This window comes from Esox lucius, chromosome 3 (assembly GCF_011004845.1).
Source record: "Esox lucius isolate fEsoLuc1 chromosome 3, fEsoLuc1.pri, whole genome shotgun sequence".
NCBI classification, from domain to species: Eukaryota; Metazoa; Chordata; class Actinopteri; order Esociformes; family Esocidae; genus Esox; species Esox lucius.
This window is the reverse complement of record NC_047571.1, coordinates 5,247,930-5,267,423: the sequence shown is the minus strand read 5'-3', so window position 1 is coordinate 5,267,423 and position 19,494 is coordinate 5,247,930. Positions and strand designations below refer to the sequence as shown.

The following is a 19,494-nucleotide window of genomic DNA, read 5'->3' as shown; positions in this document are numbered from 1 at the left end:
AAACCGGCAGATCCGTGTAACAGTCACGCCCGTTTTACTGCACCGTTCCAGATACGGCCCGCATGTAGTCTGTGTAATCAAGAGTAGGCATCAGTCGGCGGAATCATAATAGTTCTGGCCCGGACTCGTCGGAACGAGCACGCGAACTGTTGGTCTTTCTTTGGATCATTTCGGACTGCAAGCTTTGTGGAAAGAGTTTATAACGGTAAGTTGAACGATGTCAAACAATCAAACAGTTTAGTGTGCTTGTTTGTAATGCTTGTTAACATCATTTCGGAATGTTTTGACCAGGTTTTCGATGGCTAATTGACTGTTGGTCTTTCTTTGGAACAATTCGGACTGCAAGCGTTGTAGAAGAGTTTAACGGTAAGTTGAAGGATGTCAAACAATCAAACAGTTTAGTGTGCTTGTTTGTAATGCTTGTTAACATCATTTCGGAATGTTTTGACCGGGTTTTAACTTCTTACGATGGCTAACGTTAATTGAAGAGGCATTGGCTAACGTACGCTTTTTAGCTGGGTTAGCTAAATTAACTGAATGAACTGATGAGCTAGCTAGCATTAATAAACAACTTTGTGTGTAGCTAGCATAAAACATTAATGCTGTTTAACGTTGGTTAACTTACAATTATGTTGTACGTTAGTTTTGAGGTGCTGTCAATTGGTGCTGTTCAAAACTAACGTAAGAAGTTAAAACCCGGTCAAAATTGACTGATAGATGCTCAGCCTACTCCTGATTGTACACATACTAACGTTACATGCAGAACTGCATCTGCGTCGATTTTAAAACAAGAAAAAAGAGAGAATTTTGTTTGTATTGATAGAGTTTAATGTTGTAACCCATTTTTTCAAAGCTAAACTGTTGTTTACTGTACTGTTTGTTTCATGATTTAGTAAACCGACATACAATTTGCGCAATTGTCTCTGTTGATCTGAAATGCTTTTCTGTATTGTCAGATTTCGGCTCAATGCTGTAGGAGGACAGAACTCCAAAAGAGTAACTTAGAATATACTTTCAAGGATTTTCTCAAACACAGTGGCCAAACAGATTAATTGGAAAGGAGTAAACGGGAAAAGAGGTTTTAAAGAAATGCTGACACAAACTCTGTTGATCAGTAAGTATTTTAGTATACGTATTGTAGTATATGTGGAGGTGACTAGTAGATGAGAACAATTAAATATATATATATATATAGATAGATAGATACGGTGGTGCAGTGGTTAGCACTGTTCAAACCCGGTTGCCCCGGCCTTTCTGTGTGGAGTTTGCATGTTCTCCCCGTCTCTATGTAGGTTCTCTCCGGGTACTCCGGCTTCCTCCCACTGTCCAAAGGCATGCAGGCTAGGTTAATTGGTGTCCCTAAATTGTCCTTAGATGTGAGTGTGAGTGGTTGTTCGTCTATGTGTGGCCCTGCGATGGACTGGCAACCTGTCCAGGGTGTACCCCGCCTTTCGCCCAACGTAAACTGGGATTGGCTCCAACCCCCCGCGACCCTGTACGACGATGGATGGATTTTTAGATATAAGGGATGCAACTTTAAAGCCTAAAAATAAAAAAATACGTTGATAGCGGTGCTGAAATAGATTGCAGTCATGACAGCACCGGTTACTCACATAATCACGTAATGCTTTACTTGGAGTTGAATTGAGAGCTTTTAGTTTGAAAATTTCTGAACGACATTAAAAAGAGTCTGTAGCCTGCTTGACACACCTCTGAAAGAGCTGTCAGAAAACGTGATTCCCCTAAATGTCCTCTGCCTGGAGATACTGGGGAAATGTTGAGGGGTTCCTCTCCTTCGGCCATCCTACACAGGCCACTGACTACTGCACCAAACAGAGGGGGAGGGCCGTGTTACTCTCTACGCTGCGGGATTCCTGTACTTTACATCTTTGGCAGATTAATAACATAGCAACGGTAAAAATAGTGGTTTTGTAACCTTTACTTTTTCACACCGTGGTAAACCTTGAAACCGGTACCCGCCAATGCCTATCCATGACCTGATACAGAATCCACACAGATAAATTTAGAATGATAAGATGCACTGAGATTTAAGGATGATCCAATACAATCTAGATGTGATTAGTTATTCATTTGTTTTGAGTTACTAAATGAAAGGCTACAGAAAATTAGGTCTACTGCCACACCAACAATAGTAATCATGGGCAACATCTAAAGCATTTCTCAAAACAGTGGGTTATTGGCTTGACTTAGAGGTAATTTTCAGAATTTCTGTTAATGACGGCTCATCAACCAATTGACTTGCTCTCTTAACAGAGGCTGTACGGAAGAACCAAGCTGCTAGCTGCGCATCGGACAACGAGATTAACAAGCACGCCGTCCGCTGGTTCAACTTGGCCTCTGACCGTGGAGGTGGCCGCAAAGAACGTGCCATGGCCAGAGAGGCCATTCATTAACCGTGGTAAGAGACTTGCTTGCTGGCGGGGCTGTGGTCCGCTGGCAGAACACCGGGTGCTTTCTGATCAGGTGCTGTCGGGATGTTGCCGAGACGACATACATTTTGTTTTATGGTGGACGGACTGCAACATTACTGAGTTGTTGTTTTCTTTTAGCTTGAAATAATCCCATACTTTAGACACTTTCTTCTTCGCCCCTCCCTATTTTCTCTCTCTTCCTCCACTTTGCAAACAGCGCCATCATAATTACGTTGTGTTCACAGCATAAGCGCAATGTGCGACAGTAATAAATGTCCATGCAAAACAGTGTTCTATATAGTTATATGGATTAAACGAAGCTTTGCATGGATGCAATTTAGTATTCAATTCAATACTAAATTGAAATGTTCGAGCCCTTGTTAAGTGAATGCCAAATTAATCAGAGCACATAGGTGACTGGGTGCTGACAAGCAATGTAGCATTTAAAAACAGCATCACTGATCTTTTTTAACTGAACATTCTTTTATACTTTGCAGAAATGAACGCATCGGCCATCCCCCACTCTTCCACCATTGATGATTTGTTGGGTGTTATGTGAGAGTTGTGGCATTCCCACTTCACTTGCCTCATCAATGTTTCCTGTAAAGCCACCAAAGAACGTGTATGAACATTTTGTTTTTTCTGGGTTTCATATGACTAGAGTTGGATATTGTATTTTGGCTATAAAACCTTTGTTATTTATACCATGGTCATGGAAAATGGTTAAAATCTAAATGGCTGGCAGGTATTATCTATTAAGACAAACTTATCGCTAATTAAAACGTTACATCTTGTGTGTTTAGGCCGTAGAATCTCGTTTCTCTGCTGGCTTTAGCTTTTTTTTCTGCTTTAATTTAAAAAATAACCACAAAATAACACCTGTGTCATAGGTATGTGGTAGTAAAGAAGTTTCTTATTCCTACAGTTGTCCTGTAGTTGTTCCTACAAGAAGTTTATTATTCCTACAGTTGTTAAAGACAGAAATGAGCTGTAAAATGTGTTTCTGTCCTGTCTTTTTATCTCAGACATTTTAAATAAAATTTAAAATGTGTATTTTAAATAAAATTTAAAATGTGTCACTCATCTGTTCTATCAAAACAAGAAGTCTTAAGATGGTGGGGGAAGGGGATTACGGTAGTAATATTTACTCATTACCATTGACGGCAACGTCGCCCAGTACGATTGCTCTAAAAGTTGCTCCGTGTATCCTCAGCTTTAGTGTACCTTGGTAAATACAAGTCATAATATTTGTTATACATTATATAGACCAGTCAGTTAATAGAAACAAAAATCAACAGATTAATTGAGAATGAAAGTAAATGTTAGTAGCAGACATAGCGGGCATTAGCGCCTGCCTTAAGTTCTGTGGTTGAAACTATCCCAGTAACCCTTTGGCTTCTCAGAAAGAAATGGTATACCTTCACTGATATCTATTACTAGGACCCATAGCACAAGCTGAATCATGCACAACATCTAAAAGAAATTAAACTATCCCTTTAACTGAAAAAAAATCTGTATTTTTGTATATGGTTTGTTTTGTGGTATTATGAGGCCAGAGGTGGTGTGAATCCGGGCCAGAACTAATAAATGGTTCCTTCCGTATATTTTCATTTCTGGAGCGTTCAGTGTAGGCGACATGAACCCAAACAAAGCTTGTCATTGGCCTTCACCTCACACACCTTCAAAGAAGTACACTGCTACAAACGTCCCGGCCTGTCAGTTCTGACAGTCTGCCAACTGATGGTATGTAACGGTTATTATCGGATATTTTAAATGCTGCATAAGGCACCTTTAAGCTAGCTAGCTATACAAAGGTATCTAAATGACCCGCCTTAGTCTGTGTATAGCTTGCAAACGTGAACTTCGCTGGCTAGCTATACAAATCAGTTTACTAGCCCAAGTATGGCCACGTTTGAGCTATGACCAGGTAACTACATATTTTACTGGCTGAAATATCGTCAGTCACATGAAAGTGTGGGTGAAGCAAAGAAAATGAAATCTGTGGAACAAATTATGTTTGCCGGACCGAATAAACGGAGCCGGCCAACAAGAGATAATGTCTCTTATTGAGTAGGTATGTGCAGTTCTTGAACGATTCGTTCGTTTTCAACGATTCGCTTGTTTTCATCTGTTTATTTTTTCCATGGCATCAGTAATATTAATTATTATAGTCCGCGTTAAATTATCAGTTATAAACATGTCTTTATGAATTTCCTAGACCTTTTTTTTCCTCTGCAAATGTACATAGACGTTCAAATGAACTGGAGAACAGAGTAGGAAGCAATGATCGAGTTGTAGAAATCCGCGGTCAAACGTTCGAATGAACAATACAATTGAACGAGTCACTAGAAAAAAAATGACTTGTGAACGACTGGCAGCGGAGTTCTGCCCATCCACGGAAAACGCTGTTAGTTTTGCGTACACAAAGAAAAATAGATCAAGACAATAGCATTAAAGACGTTTGTAACAGATAACTGGACACATGGTAGGTCTAAAATAATTAATGTAGTAGTTTATTTTTTATTGTAATGATAAACACAGATGAAATCGTACACTGAGACTTTGCCTAAGTAAAAAGACTTGTGAATGACTGACTCCTCAGTTTTATTTCGTTCAGTTGTTTCGTTCATTTGAACGACTGGCAGCTGAGATCTACCCATCCACAGAATACGCTGTTAGTTTTGGTTCATGTATGTCAACTGTCTGTCAGAAATACACAAATAACTTATAGTGTTGCAAATTACCTAAACCCATGTTGGTATATTAAACTGTACACATTTTGGGACAGGTAAAGTTCATTTTGGGGCTGTTGAAATTGCACTTCTGGAAGGTTCCAGGCCTGTGAAGAAAAACGTTTGTTGCGAGTCCTGAATGAGAGACATTTCTATTATACATTTCTTATTCTCAATAGGGAGAGGAGGCAATTCCCGATTTGAATGACACAACGAGAGCACTGAGAACAAACTCCACCTGGCAGTGGAATGAAATGAGAATGCACAGGCGATTTGCATATCTTTTTTGGCAGCTCTGTTAACTTGTCATCAACAATGTGCTTGACAATTGAAAGAAAATAAACATCTAGACCTGCGCTCTACAGAGTTGAAGCCAATTAACGAAAGACAAGTGCGAATTGAAGAGGCTTAGTAGAGAATGAAAAAAAAATTAACTGTCAAATCTCAAGATGTCATTTGTGTTTTAGAGATGGTCTGTGTGCCAACTAAGAGAATGTTTGGCTACCCCTCCACACGCCCAATTAATTTATAACAAGCTATAATTTAGGTTTACTGAGTATGGTTTGAAAAAGAAATCACAGAAAAGTTTTGTTTTAGAAATGGAGAAATTGAGAGAAAGAAAAAGTAAACAAGTAACCTAAGTTGTACGCTATTGGGTTTAGCAAGCGATTGTCCCAAAAATGCCTGAGATAAGAAGTTTAGGAATTTGAATGAAAATATACACACGTCACAGGAAGCCAGAGAAGACAAAAGAACATCTGTTACATTCTTTTATCTGTTTCCTTTCATGAAACATAGGCTGTAAATTGTGCAAGTAATGATGGAATAAAGTCCTTGGGGAATATTTAGCAAGGTTTGTGGTACCTTGAAGTGTGGACTTCAAAGGATTGCCTGCATAAAAATAGGTAGTGTCCTGGTGAGAGATAAACTGGAGCTGGGTAACTATAGCTGGTCAGTTGACGGCTTCAGATGTTGCAATCGCTGCCTTAATTCACACTGTTTCATGGGGATTTTGGGTCTCTTTCATGTCATTTAGGGCTGAATCCTAACTTTAGCTCCTGGGTCCAGATTTTTTTTTTCATTCAGACTTTGGAAGGTCAGACCTCTGAGGTACAGTGCAGTCACCCCAAAACCAGAGACAAAACAGGGCTGGGGAACATTCTGAATTTAATTCAGTTTAACCAACTAATAACAGTATCTCACGAGTACACCCCTCACATTTTTGTAAATATTTGATTATATCTTTTCATGTGAAGAACACTGAAGAAATGACACTTGGCTACAATGTAAAGTTGTGAGTGTACAGCTTGTATAACCGTGTACATTTGCTGTCCCCTCAAAATAACACAACACACAGCCATTAATGTCTAAACTGCTGGCAACAAAAGTGAGTACACCCCTAAGTGAAAATATCCAAATTGAGTGTCAATATTTTGTGTGGCCACCATTATTTACCAGCACTGCCTTAACCCTCTTGGGCATGGAGTTCACCAGAGCTTCACAGGTTGCCACTGGAGTCCTCTTCCACTCCTCCATGATGACATCACAGAGCTGGTGGATGTTAGAGACCTTGCGCTCCTCCACCTTCCATTTGAGGATGCTCCACAGATGCTCAATAGGGTTTAGGCCTGGATTCATGCTTGGCCAGCTTTAACCTCAGCTTCTTTAGCAAGGCAGTGGTCGTCTTGGAGGTGTATTGGGGTCATTATAATGTTGGAATACTGCCCTGCGGCCCAGTCTATGAAGGGAGGGGATCATGCCCTGCTTCAGTATGTCACATTACATGTTGGCATTCATGGTTCCCTCAATGAACTGTAGCTCCCCAGTGCTGGCAGCACTCATGCAGCCCCAGACCATGACACTCCCACCACTATGCTTGTAGGCAAGACACACTTGTCTTTGTACTCCTTACCTGGTTGCCGCCACACACACTTGACACCATCTGAGCCAAATACGTTTATCTTGGTCTCATCAGACCACAGGACATGGTTCCTGTAATCCATGTCCTTAGTCTGCTTGTCTTCAGCAAACTGTTTGCAGACTTTCTTGTGCATCATCTTTAGAAGAGGCTTCCTTCTGGGACGACAGCCATGCAGACCAATTTGATGCAGTGTGCAGCGTATGGTCTGAGCACTGACAGGCTGACCCCCCACACCTTCAACCTCTGCAGCAATTATGGAAGCACTCGTGTCTATTTCCCAAAGACAACCTCTGGATATGATGCTGGGCATGTGCACTCAACTTTTTTGGTCGACCATGGCAAGGCCTGTTCTGAGTGGAACCTGTTCTGTTAAACCGTTGTATGGTCTTGGCCACCCTGCTGCAGCTCAGTTTCAGGGTCTTTGCAATCTTCTTATAGCCTATGCCATCTTTATGTTGAGTTCATCTGCTATTACAGAGTCACCTGTGCTGTCCCCTACAGGAGATAATGGTTCAGTAACATGGCAATATTTACTGGTGTTCAGCCATAAGCCTGTAACAAAATGTCACACCCAAAATGTCACACAGAATTTGCTTTATAAACTCACCTAAAGGATTATTTGGAACACCTGTTCAATATCTAATTAATGCAATTTTCTAATCAACCAATCACATGGCAGTTGCTTCAATGCATTTAGGGGTGTGGTCCTGGTCAAGACAATCTCCTGAACTCCAAACTGAATGTCAGAATGGGAAAGAAAGGTGATTTAAGCAATTTTGAGCGTGACATGGTTGTTGGAGCCAGACAGGCCGGTCTGAGTATTTCACAATCTGCTCAGTTACTGGGATTTTCACGCACAACCATTTCTAGGGTTTACAAAGAATGGTGTGAAAAGGGAAAAACATCCACTATGCGGCAGTCCTGTGGGCGAAAATGCCTTGTTGATGATAGAGGTCAGAGGAGAATGGGCCGACGGATTCAAGCTCATAGAAGAGCAACTTTGACTGAAATAACCACTCGTTACAACCGAGGTATGCAGCAAAGCATTTGTGAAGCCACAACACCCACAAAACCCACAACCTTGAGGCGGATGGGCTACAACAGCAGAAGACCCCACTGTGTACTACTAATTTCCACTACAAATAGGAAAAAGAGGCTACAATTTGCACGAGCTCACCAAAATTGGACAGTTGAAGACTGGAAGAATGTTGCCTGGTCTGATGAGTCTCAATTTCTGTTGAGACATTCAGATGGTAGAGTCAGAATTTGGCATAAACAGAATGAGAACATGGATCCATCATGCCTTGTTACCATTGTGCAGGCTGGTGGTGGTGGTGTAATGGTGTGGGGGATGTTTTCTTGGCACACTTTAGGCCCCTTAGTGCCAATTGGGCATTGTTTAAATGCCACGGCCTACCTGACCATTGTTTCTGACCATGTCCATCCCTTTATGACCACCATGTACCCATCCTTTGATGGCTACTTCCAGCAGGATAATGCACCATGTCACAAAGCTTGAATCATTTCAAATTGGTTTCTCGAACATGAAAATGAGTTCACTGTACTGAAATGGCCCCCACAGTCACCAGATCTCAATCCAATAGAGCATCTTTGGGATGTGGTGGAACGGGAGCTTTGTGCCCTGGATGTGCATCCCACAAATCTCCATCAACAGCAAGATGCTATCCTATCAATATGGGTCAACATTTCTAAAGAATGCTTTCAGCACCTTGTTGAATCAATGCCACATAGAATTAAGGCAGTTCTGAAGGCGAAAGGGAGTCAAACACAGTATTAGTATGGTGTTCCTAATAATCCTTTAGGTGAGTGTACAACCCCATTTCCTAAAGTTTTTTAACATAAAATGCAAATAAAAACAGAATTCAATGATGTGCAAATCATTTATCCCTATTTTTAATTGAAAATAGTACAAAGACAACATATCAAAAGTGAGAAATTGTATTGTTTTTGGAAAAATACATGTCCATTTTGAATTTGAAGCCAGCAACACCTTTCAAAACGTTGGGACAGAGGCATGTTTACCACTGTGTTGTATCACCTCTTCTTTTAACAACACTTCAAAAGAGTTTGGGAACTGAGGAGATCAATTGCTGTAGTTTTGAGAGTGAAATGTTTTCCCATTCTTGCTTGATACAGGATTTTAACTGCTCAACAGTCTCTTTTGTTATATTTTTTGTTTCATAATGCACTAAATGTTTTTTAATGGGTGACAGGTCTGGACTGCAGGCAGGCTAGTTAAGCACCCCGACTCTTTTACTACAGAGCCATTTTGTTGTAATACGTGCAAAATATGGTTTGGCATTGTTTTGCTGAAATAAGCAAGACCTTCCCTGAAAAATATGTTTTGGATGGCAGCATATGTTGCTCCAAAACCTGTGTATATTGTTCAGCATTAATGGTGTCTTCACAGATGTGCAAGTCACCCATGCCATGTGCACTAAAGCACACCCATAGTATCACAGATGCTGGTTTTTGAACTGTGCGTTAATAAGAAGCCAGATGGTCACTCTCCTCTTTAGTCCGGAGGAAGTGGAGTCCATGATTCCCGAAAATTATTTCAGATTTTGATTTGTCAGACCAATTTTTTTCTCCACTTGCCTCAGTCCATGTTAAATGAGCTCGGGCCCAGAGAAGACATTGGCGTTTCTGGATCTTGTTTATATTTGGTTTCTTTTTTGCATGGTAGAGTTTCAACTTGCATTTGTAGATGCAGCGAAATACTGTGCTCACAGACAATTGTTTCAGAAGTGTTCCTGAGCCAAATGCAGTGATTTCTACAACACAATCTTGTTTGTTTTTAATGCAGTGCCACATGAGGGCCAGAAGATCATGGCCATCCAATATACAGTGGGGCAAAAAAGTATTTAGTCAGCCACCAATTGTGCAAGTTCTCCCACTTAAAAAGATGAGAGAGGCCTGTAATTTTCATCAAAGGTACACATGAGAGACAAAATTGTGGGATTTTTAATGAATTTATTGGTAAATAATGGTGGAAAATAAGTATTTGGTCAATAACAAAATCTCAATACTTTGTTATATACCCTTTGCTGGCAATGACAGAGGTCAAATGTTTTCTGTAAGTCTTCACAAGGTTTTCACACACTGTTGCTGGTATTCTGGCCCATTCCTCCATGAAGATCTCCTCTAGAGCAGTGATGTTTTGGGGCTGTCGCTGGGCAACACAGACTTTCAAATCCCTCCAAAGATTTTCTATGGGGTTGAGATCTGGTGACTCCAGGACCTTGAAATGCTTCTTACGAAGCCACTCCTTTGTTGCCCGGGTGGTGTGTTTGGGACCATTGTCATGCTGAAAGACCCAGCCACGTTTCATCTTCAATGCCCTTGCTGATGGAAGGAGGTTTTCACTCAAAATCTCACGATGCATGGCCCCATTCATTCTTTCCTTTACACGGATCAGTTGTCCTGGTCCCTTTGTAGAAAAACAGCCCCAAAGCATGATGTTTCCACCCCCATGCTTCACAGTAGGTATGGTGTTCTGTGGATGCAACTCAGCATTCTTTCTCCTCTAAACACGACGAGTTGAGTTTTTACCAAAATGTTTTTGGTTTCATCTGACCATATGACATTCTCCCAGTCCTATTCTGGACCATCCAAATGCTCTCTAGCAAACCTCAGACGGGCCTGGACATGTACTGGCTTAAGCAGGGGGACACGTCTGGCACTGCAGGATTTGAGTCCCTGGCGGTGTAGTGTGTTACTGATGGTAGCCTTTGTTTTTTGGTCCCAGCTCTCTGTAGGTCATTCACTAGGTCCCCCCGTGTGGTTCTGGGATTTTTGCTCACCGTTCTTGTGATAATTTTGACCCCACGGGGTGAGATCTTGCGTGGAACCCTGGATCAAGGGAGATTATCAGTGGTCTTGTATGTCTTCCATTTTCTTATAATTGCTCCCACAATTGATTTCTTCACACCAAGATGCTTACCTATTGCAGATTAAGTCTTCCCAGCCTGGCGCAGGTCTACAATTTTGTTTCTGGTGTCCTTTGACAGCTCTTTGGTCTTGGCCATAGTGGAGTTGGGAGTGAGACTGTTTGAGGTTGTGGACAGGTGTCTTTTATACTGATAACAAGTTCAAACAGGGGCCATTAATACAGGTAACGAGTGGAGGACAGAGGAGCCTCTTAAAGAAGAAGTTACAGGTCTGTGACAGCCAGATATCTTGCTTGTTTGTAGGTGACCAAATACTTATTTTACAGAGGAATTTACCAATAAATTCATACAAAATCCTACAATGTGATTTTCTAGATTTCATTTTGTCTCTCATAGTTGAAGTGTACCTATGATGAAAATTACAGGCCTCTCTCATCTTTTTAAGTGGGAGAACTTGCACAATTGGTGGCTGACTAAATACTTTTTTGCCCCACTGTAATTATTGGTTTTCGGTCATTTCCCTTGCATACAGAGATTTCTCCAGATTCTCTTAATCGTTTAATGATATTATGTACTGTAGATGATGAGATCCCCAAACTCTTTGCAATTTTATGTTGAGAAAATGCAACCTTAAATTGTTGCACTATTTGCCTGGGCAGTCTTTCACAGAGTGGTGAACCACTCCCCATCCTCACTTCTAGCAGATCTGGAATTATCTTTTAATTCCCAATCATGTTACTGATCTGTTGCCAATCGACCTAATTAGTTGTGTGATATTCCACCAGGTTTAATTTGTTAGCCTTACACAACATTTCTGGTCTTTTGTTGCCTTTGCTTAAATGTTTCTGGCATCGAATTCAAAGTGGGCATATCTTTCTCAAGAAACAATAACATTTCTCAGTTTCAACATTTGATATGTTGTGTTTGTACTATTTTCTATTGAATATAGGGTCTAAATGATTTGCACATCAAAGCAATCTTTTTTTGTTGATATTTTACACAGGGTCCCAACCTTTTTGGAAACAGGGTTATACTATTTTTTTATTGAATATAGGATTTAAATGATTTGCCCATTATTGCATTCTGTTTTTATTTACATTTCACGCAGCATCACAACTTTTGTTGATATTTTACACAGCGTCCCAACCTTTTTGGAAACAGGGTTATACTATTTTTTTATTGAATATAGGGTTTAAATGATTTGCACATTATTGCATTCTGTTTTTATTTTCATTTCACGCAGCATCACAACTGTTTTGAAACAGCATTGTAATATACACTCACCTAAAGGATTATAAGGAACACCATACTAATACTGTGTTTGACCCCCTTTTGCCTTCAGAACTGCCTTAATTCCACATGGCATTAATTCAACAAGGTGCTGAAAGCATTCTTTAGAAATGTTGGCCCATATTGATAGGATAGCATCTTGCTGTTGATGGAGATTTGTGGGATGCACATCCAGGGCACAAAGCTCCCGTTCCACCACATCCCAAAGATGCTCTATTGGGTTGAGATCTGGTGATTGTGGGGGCCATTTCAGTACAGTGAACTCATTGTCATGTTCAAGAAACCAATTGAAAATGATTCGAGCTTTGTGACATGGTGCATTATCCTGCTGGAAGTAGCCATCAAAGGATGGGTACATGGTGGTCATAAAGGGATGGACATGGTCAGAAACAATGGTCAGGTAGGCCGTGGCATTTAAACAATGCCCAATTGGCACTAAGGGGCCTAAAGTGTGCCAAGAAAACATCCCCCTCACCATTACACCACCACCACCAGCCTGCACAGTGGTAACAAGGCATGATGGATCCATGTTCTCATTCTGTTTACGCCAAATTCTGACTACCATCTGAATGTCTCAACAGAAATCGAGACTCATCAGACCAGGCAACATTCTTCCAGTCTTCAACTGTCCAATTTCGGTGAGCTTGTGCAAATTGTAGCCTCTTTTTCCTATTTGTAGTGGAGATGAGTGGTACCCGGTGGGGTCTTCTGCTGTTGTAGCCCATCTGCCTCAAGGTTGTGCGTGTTGTGGCTTCACAAATGCTTTGCTGCATACCTCCGTTGTAACAAGTGGTTATTTCAGTCAAAGTTGCTCTTCTATCAGCTTGAATCAGTCAGCCCATTCTCCTCTGACCTCTAGCATCAACAAGGCATTTTCGCCCACAGGACTGCCGCATACTGGATGTTTTTCCCTTTTCACACCATTCTTTGTAAACCCTAGAAATGGTTGTGCGTGAAAATCACAGTAACTGAGCAGATTGTGAAATACTCAGACCGGCCCGTCTGGCACCAACAACCATGCCACGCTCAAAATTGCTTAAATCACCTTTCTTTCCCATTCTGACATTCAGTTTGGAGTTCAGGAGATTGTCTTGACCAGGACCACACCCCTAAATGCATTGAAGCAACTGCCATGTGATTGGTTGATTAGATAATTGCATTAATGAGAAATTGAACAGGTGTTCCTAATAATTCTTTAGGTGAGTATATATACTGCCATTCTAGCCCTTGTTTATTTTGTATTGTATTATGTTGTACTTTCACATTTAAATACTGTAATTATACTATATCTGTTGCAGGACACGTTTTCTTACACTTTGATTTTGTAATTTTTCTATTTCAATTCATTTGCACATGTTTTTTTTTGCATCTTCACTATTTGAAATAAATTGTTTACATTTTATTCAGTTCATTGTCATCTGTGATATCATCAAAATTATTGTAAAGGATTATTATAAATGAAACCTAATATTGGGGCGTGAGGCATCCCGCTGGGTTTAGTGCATAAAAGCAGCTAGCATCCCGCTGGTGAGCCGTTGATCAGGGTATTGTTGGAAGGCATTGTAAGGAAAGCGGCCCACCATCGGCCCGACTGCGACGCAAGCTATGAAAAGAAGCGGCAGAAAGCTAGTGGGCCACTGGCGTATTACTTAATGGGTTTCGGGTATTCTAATATTGGACTATCTGTGCCCATCCCTAATTTACAGTCCTCCTTTTTATTTAATTGATCACTAGTTCGTTTTGAACTCCCTTAACCAGTTGAATTAGATCCTAATAACAGTCATGGCCAAAAGTGTTGGCACCCCTAAAAAATTTCAGAAAATCAAGTATTTCTCACAGAAAAGCGTTGCATTAACACATGTTTTGCTATGCACATGTTTATTCCCTTTGTGTGTATTGGAACAAAACATAAAAAAGAAGGGAAAAAAAGCAAATTGGACATAATTGCACACAACCCCAAAAATGGGCTGGACCCACCCTTAACTTAATATTTGTTTGCACACCCTTTGGAAAAAATAACTGAAATCAATCTCTTCCTATAACCATCAATAAGCCTCTTACACCTCTCACCCGGAATTTTCAACCACTCTTCCTTTGCAGACTGCTCCAGGTCTCTCATATTGGAGGGGTGCCTTTTCCCAACAGCAATTTTAAGATCTCCCCACAGGTGTTCAATGGGATTTCGATCTGGACTCATTGCTGGCCATAATTCTCCAGCGCTTTGTTGCCATCCATTTCTGTGTGCTTTTTGAAGTATGTTTGGGGTCATTGTCCTGCTGGAAGACCCACGATCTCGGACGCAAACCCAGCTTTTTGACACTGGGCCCTACATTGCGACCCAAAATCCTTTGGAAATTCTCAGATTTCATGATGCCTTGCACACAGTCAAGGCACCCAGTGCCAGAGGCAGCAAAACAACCCCAAAACATATTTGAACCTCCACCATATTTGACTGTAGGTACTGTGTTATTTTCTTTGTAGGCCTCATTCTGTTTTCGGTAAACAGTAAAATTATGTGCTTTACCAAAAAGCTCTGTCTTGGTCTCATCTGTCCACAAGACGTTTTCCCAGAAGGATTTTGGCTTACTCAAGTACATTTTGGCAAACTGTAGTCTTGCTTTTTTATGTCTCTGTGTTTCAGCAGTGGGGTCCTCCCGGGACTCCTGCTATAGCGTTTCATTTCATTCAAATGTCGACGGATAGTTCGTGCTGACACTGATGCACCCTGAGCCTGCAGGATAATTTGAATTTCTTTGGAACTTGTTTGGGGCTGCTTATCCACCATCCGGACTATCCTGCGTTGCAACCTTTCCTCAGTTTTTATATTCCTTCCACGTCCAGGGAGCAACGGTGCCATGGGTTGCAAAACCTCTTGATAATGCTGCGCACTGTGGACAAAGGAACATCTAGTTCTGTGGAGATGGACCTTGAGATTGTTGATATTTTCCCACAATTTTGCTTCTCAAGTCCTCAGACAGTTCTCTTCTCCTCTTTCTGTACATGCTTAGTGTGGTACACACAGACACCCAATGCACAGACTAAGTCAACTTCTCTCCTTTTTATCTGCTTTCAGGTGTGATTTTTATATTGCCCACACCTGTTACTTGCCCCAGGTGAGTTTAAAGGTGCATCACATGCTTGAAACAATCTTATTTATCCACAATTTTGAAAGGGTGCCAAGAATTTAGTCCAGCCCATTTATGGGGTTTTGTGTGCAATTATGTCCAATTTGCTTTTTTTCCTTATTTTTTTTGTTTTTTTCCAATACACACAAAGGGAATAAACATGTGTATAGCAAAACATGTGTTAATGCAATACCTTTCTGTGAGAAATACTTGATTTTCTGGACAAATTTCAGGGGTACCAACACTTTTGGCCATGACTGTAGATACTTCCCTAAAGTGGCAAACCCGGTTGAGTACGTATGTGTTCTGTATTTTTTCCACCTCTGCAAATAATTCATTGTGCTTTTGTATGTCCACGGAGCATATGGCGGAATGACCATGGATGTGGAATCATGGAGAGGACTTTTTCACAGATCATGCCACGCAACCTCTTCAGAGAGAGATTACATGACACCTGCGTTTTTGATGACAAGGAGACAAGTGGACTAAGCTTGGAAACGAATGAGTTTGCTGCAGTCTCAAACACCTGGAAAAGTTGTGTGAAAATTGCATTGCTTGTTAAAAGCCAGCGGCGTCATGTATCAATCTTGTGTACATTTCTAACAAAATTCTGGCGTATGTGAAAATCCTACTATTTGCGTGTGCACAAAACTATTGGGATTTATCAAACTGGCATACGTAACACATGGTCAGAGATCAATCAGGTTGCACGCGAGACCGCAGATTTGCTGCACTCCTAACCAGTGTCCAAACTACAGGCGGTGGGCAAAGTGTGACAGATATTTCTCCCATTGACTAGCAAATCGCTGGCATCATTAGGGAGACCTGAGTCCTAGATGGGGACACCGTCATGATGCTGTGGGAGGGTTGCAGAAGTGATCGTTTGCCAGTAGGCTAATCATACCTTTTCACCTTTACATTCAAGAAACATGTCAACGCAGACATAAAATCAAAGTGAATTGGTCAAGCCCAGTTCAAGTCATGTGAGCCTAGGACTTTACAGACGTAATTTTCTCTACAGAACAGGTATCTGCAGTGGTATACCAGAGTGGGGTTGTGGGGCTCTGTAGTTTGGCAGCGTTACGTATGGTTTCGAGGGAGGATTTACCGGGTTGTGGCGGTATAGCCAAGGCTGTCTTGCAAACGCAAGATCTGTTAAAAGAAACAATAGCCGAGAGAATGTGGCCAAGAAAGTATGTAACATTTTAGAAGTTTTATATAAGATCAGTGTCTCTTGGAAAGTCTTTGTGTTAAAACGTTTGTTCCATTTTTGTGAAATGCATTTCTCATTTAGTGCTGCAAAGCAATAGCCTATAACTTATTTTGAGTAGTCCTATTGGCTATTTGATTTTATTTGTGGTGAATAAGTGTGCCTATTTTATGTTCTATTAATTTTCATTCAGTGATCATTTTAAATAAGTTTACATTTCTGAAATGTATTAAGTCAAATTACAAATTGTAAGCCAACATATGTGATAACACCGAAGCTCATTCAAAAACACAAATAACCTATAGGTCGTAAAAGTGAGCATCTTTAAAGAAATCTGCATATTGTAGTGTATGGTAAAATATGAAATTTTAAATGTGTTGCTTTACGCACATGGGGCTATTGTCATCTTGTTTTCAAACTGTATGGATATACCCACTGAAACGTGTTTTACAACCTGCAGTCTTAACGTTTTTGGATCAGCTACAGGCTTTAGGGTTTTGACGCTTGCTATAAGCTTACGATATTGCACGAAACAGTTTGCGCGTTCCTGTAATCTATTCATATTTTCATACGATTTGTCCCATGTGTTTCAGTTGACATTCCTCTACCAGCTTTTCCGAAATATCATGGTGTTCCAATTCAACCACTAGGCTGTGCGTACACATGGGTTGAAATTTGCATAGAGATACGCCCACTTTCCTGTCAAGTTCAACATTGATTGCGTCAAAACTTTTAAAACTGGCATACTCGTGGTTTACACACATTTGTGTGTACGCACGATTGATACATGAGGCCCGAGGAGTGAACATAATTGTTGCTGGGAAAACTGTTCTCAAAAAGCTTAGTGCCAATTTATCCAGTATGTGAGCAACAAACCAGACAAGTTTGGGATAACATATTGGTATGGTACCAATGTGGACACGAACAACATGCTCAATGGCTATCCATACCTGGTAAAGGATGAAACCAGCCTCGCTGTGGAGCGACTGTCGGCGGCTATGGTTTTGAAAGACTCACTGATCCTTTCTTTACATCACTTTCCCTGGCAGACAAATTCACAGCAATGAAAATGAGCCTTCTGGGAACCATAAACCAACAGAGATAGGAGTTGCACAGTGTAACACCGCAGTGGAGCGCTACTCCAAAGAAATTATGGAGAATGAGAAAGCTACTCTCACTGTGTACAGATTTAAGAAGATTAAGCATTTGCATCCTCAGCACCATAAACAAATTATCTCCTTTTATTATATTATATACACTACCAGTCAAAAGTTTTTTTTTTTTTATTGAAATGTAAGCAGTTTAAGTCCAGTGAATAATCTGAAAGGAAACTTAATAAGCTTATTGGTGTCTAGCAAAATATTCATACTTTGTGTAATGTTAATGCGTGACAGAATGTTGTAATGTCGAGATGCTATACCAACACTTGTACACTTGTACATAGCTCAGTGGTGTAGTGGTTAAAGACACAGCCCGTCATGTAAGAGACCTGGATTCAAATCCAGCGAGGGCAACGTTTCTCCCTTTTAATTGCAGGCCAGCTGAACTCGACTTGCCTGGTTCCTTTTCTGGTTTTCTTCTACTTTTGTTAAATGATTTGTGACACCAATTGTTAATTTATTCTATGCTTTAATTTCAGAGTAAATTAAGACATTAAACTATATGCATTTCTATAAAAACTGGAACAGTTTAGGTGTTCTAAAACTCTCTTTGTAGAACAATGCAATTGGCTATATACCCTTGGATCTATCAATTTTATTTCTATAAATAGGTTATTTGTTTGTGCAAATCATCCTTTGTTATTCTTTATGTTGTGTTTATCAAGCATCTGTACTTATAGTCCTATACATGTATAATCATGTGTAAATCCTTTGATCTGCACATATCGGTTGATAAAGTCACCTATTTTACTATTTAACTTCATCAAAATAACATACAAATATAAACATTCTATCTGTGCTGAATTTACCTTTGGTGTACTTCGCTTTCATACATTTTTAGAGAAAAAAAAATAGAAAAACGCTATAGCCTGTGTTTTTTTAAACAATATGATTGTTTTGTATTCACATGATGAATAAGACCTTCAAAACTTCTTCAAGACAAAGAAATTCATAAGAACTATAACACAAACAAATGCGTTATATTCTCTTCATAATTCTATAGACTATTCTACATAGGCTAGTTAACAATGACACAACACAGTAGGTGAAATTATGCTTGGGCTCGCTGATGATGCTGCAGATCGGGATTTGCATGGTAACAATGCTAAACAGCGTTTGTAGCTCTAGTGATGAGTGGTCACTTGGGTTCTGAAAGGCCAGGCGATTCTAGTGTTAAATTGGCATGGTACAGCATCCAGGTGAAGACTGGTACTATTCAGAGAAATCTTGAAATGTGATGGATATTGAATTTAAATAAAATGTCTCATCTGAAATTAGCTGATTGTTCATTAACATAGCCAGTTCAACCAGGAAACCAGAGTGGTAATTGCCCAGCAGTGCAAACATCAGGATCATTCCTATCAAAATATCAGATTTAATACCTGTCTACTTTATGATTGGTTGTGAGTTACCCCGGAGGAGTAAGACCTTTCATGTATTGCTGTGCATAGTGTCATAGTCTGAACTCAATACAAATGTGAAATGTTAGTGCCACATTTCTGTGCACAAATTGAAACCAATCAACACACAAATGCACACACTAACCATTAACACTAAAGTGTTGAGTTAAAAATATCTTCGCATTTGTATAAATATTGGTTTAGAAATAAAATGTGTTTGTGGATTAATTATATTTGTAAACATATTCATTTATGGTGCAGTTTATGTATTTTGTGATTCTATTTACAGATCATGGTTCACTTTTGTGAATTA

General features: G+C 40.2%; 2 long non-coding RNA genes across 3 annotated transcripts in view; both read left to right on the top strand.

Annotated features, from left to right (window-relative positions):
• On the top strand, window positions 1-3,451 carry LOC105018030. Of its 2 annotated transcripts, XR_003781629.2 has the most exons (5): window positions 1-205; window positions 292-366; window positions 957-1,114; window positions 2,275-2,419; window positions 2,930-3,451. It is a non-coding gene; the product is annotated as an uncharacterized LOC105018030 (long non-coding RNA). The 2 variants fall into 2 exon arrangements; XR_001198540.4 differs by lacking the exon at window positions 957-1,114.
• Window positions 3,452-4,106: 655 nt separating this feature from the next.
• LOC109615638 overlaps window positions 4,107-19,494 on the top strand; it is a 57,422-nt gene continuing 42,034 nt past the window's right edge. Inside the window, exon 1 of the long non-coding RNA XR_002196638.2 lies at window positions 4,107-4,175. This is a non-coding gene — a long non-coding RNA (uncharacterized LOC109615638). The remainder of the gene's footprint in view (window positions 4,176-19,494) is intronic.